Source organism: Cololabis saira, chromosome 14 (genome assembly GCF_033807715.1).
Source record: "Cololabis saira isolate AMF1-May2022 chromosome 14, fColSai1.1, whole genome shotgun sequence".
In the NCBI taxonomy this organism is placed as follows: domain Eukaryota; kingdom Metazoa; phylum Chordata; class Actinopteri; order Beloniformes; family Belonidae; genus Cololabis; species Cololabis saira.
In genome coordinates, this window is record NC_084600.1 from 16319944 (window position 1) to 16330189 (window position 10246).

At 37.1% G+C, this 10246-nt stretch overlaps 1 long non-coding RNA gene across 1 annotated transcript; it reads right to left on the minus strand.

Moving 5' to 3' along the window:
- Positions 1 to 9198: 9198 nt before the first annotated feature.
- LOC133460308 (uncharacterized) lies at positions 9199 to 9964 on the minus strand. The gene is made up of 3 exons (XR_009784100.1): positions 9910 to 9964; positions 9612 to 9721; positions 9199 to 9250 (listed from the first exon to the last, which is right to left on the minus strand). It is a non-coding gene; the product is annotated as an uncharacterized LOC133460308 (long non-coding RNA).
- Positions 9965 to 10246: the final 282 nt, after the last annotated feature.

Sequence of the window (10246 nt, forward strand, 5' to 3'; positions counted from 1 at the left end):
TTCCACCGTTACACCTCCTCGGTGCTACCCATAACTGTGAGTTGGTTTTGATCACAGAAATGCTGAATAATTGCCAGAGAAAAGCTGTCAACCTGCACGCCGCAGTTAAAACAACCCCAGATCTATTATTAGATGTTTCGGTGTGTAAACTTTCATGGGAGATAAAAAAAAACTATGTGGATCAGAGCAGTTTCCAGTGAGAATGGAATATTTACATTTTCAGCAGTTTAATAGTTGAGGTTTGCACTTTAGGCGATAAACCAACCTCCAAACAAATCCGTTATGCCCTTAAAACAAACTTAATAATCAGTCATGGTGCGGAGAGGGTCTCTACAGACAAACCAGGGGAGTTTAAATCTAGGATGTATACAAAAAGTGTATAAAAGGGATTGCTTTTCACGTGTTATTAGTCTGTGCAAGTTGACTCACGATTATTGTGCAGATTTATTGTCAAGAAACACTAAAGAGAGAGAGTTCATAACCTCTGCATCTGCCTGTTTGGTGCTGAATGTAGTAATCCAGTTATGTGGAAGCAGAGTTGATACCTGGCTGATGTTAACAAAAAGAAGAGTCCACACAGAAATACAGTTTAGATTAGATTAGATATTCCCTTATTCATCCCTCAGTGGGGAAATTCACTAGTTACACTCACCTGAAGTTTATTTAGAAAAACGAACGTGTTGAAGTGGGCGGTGACGGTGTTGTGGCGCCATGGATGGATGTTTGAAAAAGTGTGCAGGAATGTCGTGTAAAGGAGCAGATACAAACTGAGGAACTGCGGGGTCCAGGTTGAGGACAGGAGGCGGTCCAGGTGGAGTCCCCCAGATCCTGTCAGAGGCACGAGAGCTTCCAACAAATCCAAAATCCCAGGTGTGGCAACTCTCTGATGACGCCCTCCCGCTCCTGCCAGGAGGAAACCCTACCAGGCAGGAAGCCAAAGGTGGGCCATCACGAGGCTAATAGCTTGTCAGCTGGGGTATTATATTTCAGTATCCCCTGCTTCATGCACTAGTGGGTGCGGTGGGGAGGGGGGGCAGCAGCACCACTGCTGCGCTGTGTACAGGAAGGCTGCTAATAAAACCGTCCCATCCTTTTTTAAGGATGCAACAAAGCCATCTTCCCATCAAAAACCCAGATCTGAAGGCATCCGATTTGAATGATTTGAATACTTTTGTTTTAAACTCTAAAGTTTCTGTAGGGTTCTAGGACCCATCGTATCACACAGAAAGATTTCCCATTCTATTCAGGATACACAGTGGTTGAGGAAATATCTTCCTCAAACTTGATTACTCTACTCTTCTTGGGCTTGAACTGGGTCATTTGTACCTCAGTCAGAAAGGTACAAATACGAGCTTTCAGATGAGGTTTAGTAACATCAGTGTCAGTGACCTGTTTATACTGCAATTAACTATATTTTATAGCTTCTCAAATCTTATTCTGGCCTGGTTGTAAGGATAATGAAGGAGTCTTGTTATATTTCACATGAATCAAGCCCCAATTTGTTATATTTTTGTACTCAATTCAATTTCAATTCAATTTTATTTATATAACATCTAATACAACAAAAGTTGTCTCTAGGCACTTTCCAGAGACCCAGAACATGACCTCAGGTGTATTCAATACTCAGGTGTTGAGTACATTTTCCCACATAGTAACAACTCCAAGTGCTGTGGTTAAAATTCTATTAACAAGTATGCAAATTTGAATCCGAAGAAACTTTTAAAATTAATAAAACAAACATCAAAATAAAGAAATAAATAATGCACAGCTCTTGTTTAGAGTGTCAAAGAACAGCAGAAAGGTGACGACGGGTTCGTCGTCCAGAACGCTCCGATGCTCTCAACACAAGTGTGGCTCCATGCAGTAGAACTTGGATCTTCTGGACTCTTATTTCAAAAGATAATCTTTGTTGGAGAAGAAAAAGACCTGAAACTGAGCTGACAAAAGCTGGAAGAGGAGAAAACAGATGGATGAAAATGATAACGTATGACAGACGGAGAAGACAAAGTTGGAGAAGGAAGTAAAAAAATGAAGAGGGAGGGAGATAAAAAAAAAACTAGGAAAACTTGGAAAAGAAAATATATGTGGAGAAAACACTAATTAAGGAGATCGAAATAAAAATGGAAGAGAACCAGAAGTGAGAATATGTAGTTGTAGAAGAAAAAGAAAGATTTGGAAGAGGATAAGGAAAGAATTGTGATCATGTTTGATTTTTTTTTTTACTTTATTCATCATCTCCCGAGAAACCAACTTCTGTTCTAACACCATCTAGTTTTACCTGTTTTCACCTCCACATGTTCCTTTCTATTCTTGCCTCATCGGTCTTCTCTCTCACCTGCACATCTTTGCTCTCCATCAATTACCCTACATTTGCATCACCTCTACCGCCTCCCTACTGTTCCTCTTCTACATCCCCAACTATTTTTCCTACACTTCTCTACCTCTTCTGTAACCATTCCCTCTATACCCCCCCTTTCATTTCGCCTGTGACCTTTCCCTCGATTCCTCACTCCTCGTCCGCTCAGGGCAGCACGGTGGATTCAGTGCTCGGCTCTGCAGCCCAACAGCAACACCTCCACTTGTGTGTCTGTTTCTGTGTGGAGTAAACTGTTGTCATCATGTTTGTGGGGGTTTTCTTCAGGATGCTCGGGTTTCTTCCCTCTTAACAGCTGCTTTCACGGTTAACTGGAGACTCTAAATTGCCATCAATCAAATATAAATCACAGAAGTCTCAAATATTTCCCATCAGTCAATACAATTCAGTTTCTGTCTGTCTACACTATGATTATTACTATTATTGATAAGATATGTTGCTTTTTTACTACAAATAAATGATGCATTGGTGCATTTAAACAAAAATAAACAAAAACATTTGATCTCTGAAGTTTATTAATAATGAACAGTTATTGTTCTGAAATAAATTGATTTTTTTTCAAAGGTCTGGTTATTTTTGGGGCAATAGCGTTCATTGCCATTATGCAGTGCAACCTACAACTTTCAACTGGCAAAATACAAATACTTAAACACAGATCTCCCAAAATGTCCCTTTTTTCCTTCTTCTTTTCAAGAAGCACTGAGAAATTTACATTTACAATTTATGTTGCAGTGTCAGTGAACGATGCCGTTCAGGACTGGTATACATTCAATTGAAGGTGACAAATGAGTCAGTTGTGGATAGCCTGATCTAACCAAGTTGAGTTATTAAAATGGTTGAATCATCCAGACAAATAATATAAAAATGTAACTGTCACTTTAACCAACAAGGCTGTAAAGGTGTATCTAAATCCTAAATTCAACAAAAACAGAAACGAAACACTGCTCCAAACACACTAAAGCTGAAACTCCTGCTTTTAATAATCTGATCTGATCTGATGGTGCACTTGACATCAGCCCAAAAACCGAGGGTTTAATTCCCATATGGGCTGTACCCTAACCCAATGAAACTTGGTGAAGGAGATCTCATCTTCAGACTCGGGATCGGGATGTTCTCCATCTCTGGGACTATTAACACACAGTGATAAACCCACAAAACCCACATAAATGCATTTGCACTTTGTCAGATCTGGAAATGCCTGTTTCAGATTATTTATTTGATGTCATTGATTGCTTTCACATGCGCCTCATGGTGTCACTATTCATAAAAGAGCTGATTGTTTTTGTCCACAGCTGTCCTCCTAATTGTCTTCAGATGTCACTTTTCATGTGAATAATCTTCCCGGAGAGACTTTGCTCTAAATTATCAGAACGAAATGAAAATAATGATTACACATTTTCACCTGTTTACATGAGGCTGTGTCTTTACGGTAGAGTTTGGATCTGAACTGTACAATGCCTTTGTGCACATTAGTTCACAGGTAGTGCTCAAGTAACACCTTTAGTCAGTGTGTGCTACCTCAGGGTTAGTGTACTATACAGCAGTGCCCACATTTTGAATAAGTCCCACCTGGGGCAATGGCTTAACTCCTGAATGAACAATTAATGTTCATTGTTAAATAGAGTGGCATCATAAAGCTACAGGATAATGGTGGTTCCATGACAACTGGCTATGATGGCAGCCTTTCCTTCTTTTTAATTTTTATTGAAAAATAGAGAATGAGTTGCAGTAATCAGTTATTATTTCAAATTTGAATCTGCACCAGACAAAATACTGTATTTAAGCACGTATTCACTCTCTCCAACATTGATTGGTTACATCTAAACTGCAAGTGGACAAGATAAAGCAGTGGCTTCATCTCATATTATCTGCAATATTTTATCATCATTCTGTTATACTGTCATCTTAATATATTTTTCATCCGTACAAAGTATAAAAAGTTCTTTACAACCTCAAATTGAGCATATATTTGAGTGTTGTGTTGGATAAGTTCAAACCTCCTCTGCAGTGTCAAGCTCTGTAGGCATGCATGCACACATGTATGAGAGGCGTTTAATTAATATAGGCAGTAACAACAAATACTAAAAACTTTTCTCCTCTTTTCCCACAAGCTGGGAAAACTTGAAAGTGTTATCTGACTTGAGACATGTACAGGACTGTCTCAGAAAATTAGAATATTGTGATAAAGTCCTTTATTTTCTGTAATGCAAAAATGGCATACATTCTGGATTCATTACAAATCAATTGAAATATTGCAAGCCTTTTATTATTTTAACATTGCTGATCATGGTTTACAGCTTAAGAAAACTCAAATATCCTATCTCAAAAAATTATAATATTCTGGGAATCTTAAACTTAAGCTGTAAGCCATAATCAGCAATATTAAAATAATAAAAGGCTTGCAATATTTCAGTTGATTTGTAATTAATCCAGAATATATGACATTTTTGTTTTTTTTAATTGCATTACAGAAAATAAAGAACTTTATCACAATATTCTAATTTTCTGAGACAGTCCTGTATGTACTGTGCAGATCCTCTTATATTGGGGATGATATGAGCACGCCCCCTTGTGGACATCTAAAATACAACTTTTTCACATAACAGCATATGCTTCAACCTTTAGCTTATTATTTATCCATAGTACCATAATGTCATAGTACTGATTAACTGTAGATCTTACAACAATCAACCTGTGCTTCCTCATTTTAGATTTTCAAAGTGTAACTCTTAAAGCATCACTCATATGAGAGTGGACTTCAGGAAGAACCCACCCCCCAAGCTGTTGCTCTGATGAACTCTCATCACTCATACAGTCTCAGAGTAATCAATCACTGTGCAATAATAATAATATATAAAAAAATAAGAAGAAGAAGAAGAAGAAGAAGAAGAAGAAGAAGAAGAAGAAGAAGAAGAAGAAGAAGAAGAAGAAGAAGAAGAAGAAGAAGAAGAAGAAGAAGAAGAAGAAGAAGAAGAAGAAGAAGAAGAAGAAGAAGAAGAAGAAGAAGAAGAAGAAGAAGAAGAAGAAGAAGAAGAAGAAGAAGATAACTATTTGTAACTATTTAAATCTGGGTTCAGTGAGCGAAAAAAAAAAATCCCTGTCTGGCATGTTCATACTTATTCTATTCTATTCTATTCTAATTCTATTCTATTCTATTCTATTCTATTCTATTCTATTCTATTCTATTCTATTCTATTCTATTCTATTCTATTCTATTTTATTTTATTTTATTTTATTTTATTTTATTATATTATTATATTATATTATATGCAGGGGCGGAGCAGGGGTCCCAGCCTAGGGGGGGCGAAGCATTCTAGAGGGGCCCTTGTGGCCTAAACATCCCCGTTAAAACATAATCGCTAAAAATGCCACAGATCAGCTCCTCTGACACACAACACAGCAGCAGCAACACGGACAGAACCATTCACATGAGGTTTCAGCACCATGGATTTACCAGTCATTATGTCAAACCTAATTATAAGCCTAATGCAGATGTTAAGATATAAGTAGGCTATCAAACTGGAGATAAAAATCAAATGACATCCAGTGATGTCTATGGAAGCCCATTTCTGCCAGTAAAAGAAAAAAATAAGATGAAATCTTAGCCTTAAAAATAAAAATATCCCCACGGTAAGTCATAATTATGACATAAAAACTATAATTTCAACTTTCTATCTCATAATTTCGACTTTTTATCTTATTTTTTTTTATTTTACTGGCGGAAATGGGCTTCCATAGATGTCGGATTCGCCGAGTAGCACAATTCAGTGTTATCAGAAATCATTAATATTATGACAGCTTACCAATGATGGTTTCATCCAGCGGTGAGCAGAGAACCACATCAAAAAATATGTCCACCAGCCTGCTGAAACTCAGCATGACTTTCCTGCTTTAAGGCTCCACTTCTGATGCGACAACTGGCTAAAGGCTGATTTATGGTTCCGCGTTACACCAACGCAGAGCCTAGTAGGCTCTGCGTTGGTGTAACGCAGATCCATAATTCAGGCATAAAGGTAAACAGACAACATGCGCGCTCGTACCCGGGCATGACAGGCAGACACACAAGGGTAGAAGGGACTATTTCTTTCATTTTTATTTTTTAAACAACTTTATCCTTATGAACGCAATTGTTATATAGTCCAACTTTCCTTATTTTATTCAGAACACTTTTTTTTTTCCTCTTCGGCGTGGGCCCCCACCGAGCAGTGGGTCCGGGGCGGCCGCCCCCCCTGCCCCCCCCGCCTGCTCCGCTTGTGATTATATGCTATTATATGCTATTCTATGGTATTGGGTCAAAGACGTATAAGGCCTTTGAGTAGCCCATTTTTAAAATACTTAAAATAAAGATATTTTTGGCCATTTTCCAAACATTTGAAATGTAGAGTACACATACATGTATGTGAAAACTTCAAACAAAGGTATTTTAGTGTTTTTAAACCTTTAAACCGTCATTTGGGGCGACCATTTATCTCAAAATTAATAGATTTCCATAACAAAATTTATATTTTAATAAGTATCAGTAATTAAATTAACTGTTCAAGAAAGATAGACACATTTTTCCTTTCATTTTTTGAAAACCATTTTTAAATACATTCTATCCATAATGGCAGTGTCACCCTCTTACTTACTCTAAAATTCATAAAACTGATTTAAAATGTGTACAAGGTGTATCCACTTATGCATGCTATACCAATAATTTATATTTGAACCAAAACTGATAGACATTCAATTTTGAATTTGATACAGAATTGCCATTTGTTGGTTACCCCACATGACAGGTGGTCACCCCACATGATGCTTTCAAGTTTAATCAAATATAACAGGCTAACAGTTAGCTATATGATCTAAGCTAGCTACTTCTCACCCCATATCACTAACAAATTTACCTTCAAAATATAGATTTGCAAATAAAACGAATTATTTACAGTTTTAGGGTGGTCACCCCACATGATATCAAAATGTGACGTATACACTGCAGCAGTTGGAAAGAGGATTTATTTGTAAAGGAGAGAGAAACTACTGACCTGCAGGTTGTCTCTCTGGGACCCTCATAGAGTAACTGGCTGATGCAACATCCTCTTTGAGATGATTGTCAATATAAAACTCCCTCAATTGTATTTTTTTCATGGTCACCCCAGATGATAATTCAGACAATGAACATATTCGGACAATATTAGTTTGTGTATTATGATGGAAATGTGTGTACAAATGTTCCATAACTTTGTCAATAAATCTAAAACAAGTTTGAAAGTATGCCCAATAGGGCAAGCATTATTTTTAAATTGTTTTAATGTGATTTAAAACCAGTTGTCCAAACAGAAGTCAAGGCCGGACGGTCACCCCACATGATGTTTTCACACTTCAGATGGCAGAAAATGACCAATAGACCCCTTTCCGTGTTTGTAAACAAGCGAGCTGCGCGCGCATTGTTGCGGCAGAAAGACGGAGTTCATGACAGTTTACACCACCCGATTGACGGAAAAAGATCGTGGAAATTACGTTACTAAACTAACTTTGGCGGATGGAAAGCAACTTCCTTCCCGGAGGAAGATATCACAAAGTGGCCCGATGTCCAATGGCCGGATATTCATCTGTATTTGGTTGAGAAACCTAGTGTTTACACTCAGGAGAAGCTGCGACACTGTCAGCAGCTGTCACAGCTGAAGTTTGTAAAGAATTATGACAACTGAATGTATTTTATACACTAGACATTTTAAGTTATTTTATTATTTCATATTTATTTAATTTATCTTATTTTTGTTAATTTACTGTTTCTTAATGAGTTTCATTAAGCATTGCCTTTGAATGGAAGCCATGTCATGTGTACCTTTGTCTGTGCTGGCTGAATGAAGTTGATAGTTATTTAAAAAAAAAATAAAAATGAAAAATTATATGAGCTTTATTATCCATCCTGCATCTCACATTATCACCATTAATTTACAGAAACCTATTCCCACTAATATGATAAAAAGAAAAACATTAAAAGGCATATAATGCAAAATACTGTTTTTTAAAACTTAGTTCATTATTTTTAGGTAAATTCATTATTTTTATTTGAGTGGGGATTAATATATCTATATTATACCTGAGTTTGATATACAACACATATAGTGAATATATGTATATTTGTGCAGCATATTTACAGCTGTGGAAGTTGGATGTTTGTAGCTTTAAAAAGAGAAAATAATCAATACATTTACACAATCAGTGAGGAAAAAACAAATAACTCTGGTAGTTTATTAGCAAAATTTTAATAGTCAAGTAAATCATTAATGGCTGATATTCAATTCATAGCCACAGCTCCAAATCACTGATGAGAAAATAAAAAAATGTCAAGACTTGATGTTATTATTCAGAACCCTTATTTCTTAGATTTTTTCAGAACACTTTTGCTAAGGTTTGTGAGACTAGCACACACAATAACAATCATCTAGAAGGTCAGCCTGTGACAGTGGAATTCTTGTCTGCAAAATTCTGAAGTTCTTCCATCTCCCTATAACATGTTCAACATGTATCCTGACACGTGACAGTTGTCTTGATGTGTCGACCTGTGCAGAAAGTTGCCGTTTGCCTTTGGTGAAAGCTGGAATGCGAAGGGTGGCACCCTGAGCTGCAACCTTAATTTCATTAACACTATCAAAAGATGATCCTGTAGAGAGAGCTACAGATGTTATTCTAGTGATAAACAGTTGTACCATGTTGCACTTAATATTTGAGTATGAAAATGTAGACTTCTTCAGCTCCTCTTTAAGTCTCTCATTTTCATCTTGCAGCTGTTGATACTTTTCCTGCAGGTTGACGTGGTCTCTCTTCAGCTCGTGTACCTCAGGTTCAGGTCATTGTATTCTGTCCTCGTGACTGGGATGTCCTCTTCAGCTTTAGCAGAAAAAAGAACAGTTGAGAATTGAAGACAAGATGGATGGATGGATGGATGGATGGATGGATGGATGGATGGATGGATGGATGGAGAGGTGTATAGAGAACATAAGAGGGGCATTGGAATCAGTAGAGGACAGTTGTGAATAGGAGAGGAGAAACAGATAGGGACAAGGAGATTTTATTTGTCACATACATAGACCTAAGATTAATTGCAACTGTGTTAGTCTACACTGTGCATAAATATGGGTTGTAAAGAAAAGAATGGATGTGGAGATCAGCATAGGGGGAGAATACTCAACATGGTTGAACCATTATACAATGCAATGAGACTTGAAATGACAACAGTGGCTACACTTACTAGGACTGTGATCCATGCTGGTGACTTCCTCTGGAGTTCCAGGAGCAGGAGCAGGTTGATTTGGTGGAGCAACCAGAAGTCTTTCACTCCATTTCTTTTTTCTTTGGTACCTTCACATAAAAAAACTCAAATGAACAAAAATACTGATCTCAAGCTGTAAACAATACATCCCCATCTTAATTATCAGTTATGGTTTGCTTAATACCAAAATAAGTAAACCCTTAATATTCATGAGTTAATCATGTCATTAGGTTAAGCTAAAAACACAAACAGCTAGGTCTCATTTATTGTATTTTACCTTTTGATCTTTGCATCGGGGTTTTGGTTTTGTTTAGTGTATGAAAAAATAGAGGGTACAAAATCAGGACTCTCGTGGTCCAGTGACATCTCACCTGTAAAAAGAAAGATACACATTAGCCAAATAACACCAGATAACCACTTTTCAAGTTTCTTAAGTGTTCTGAGATGCTCAAATCAGAGAAAAGACAACCAGGGCACACATCCTAAACAACAATGATGCTAGAGGTTAAAGCTGTTAAGTTACGTGGAGCTGCTGTACACCCATGGATCTATAATATTAATAATATTAATTATTATTATGTACACCACACTGAAGCTCTCAGCTGTATGAGTTA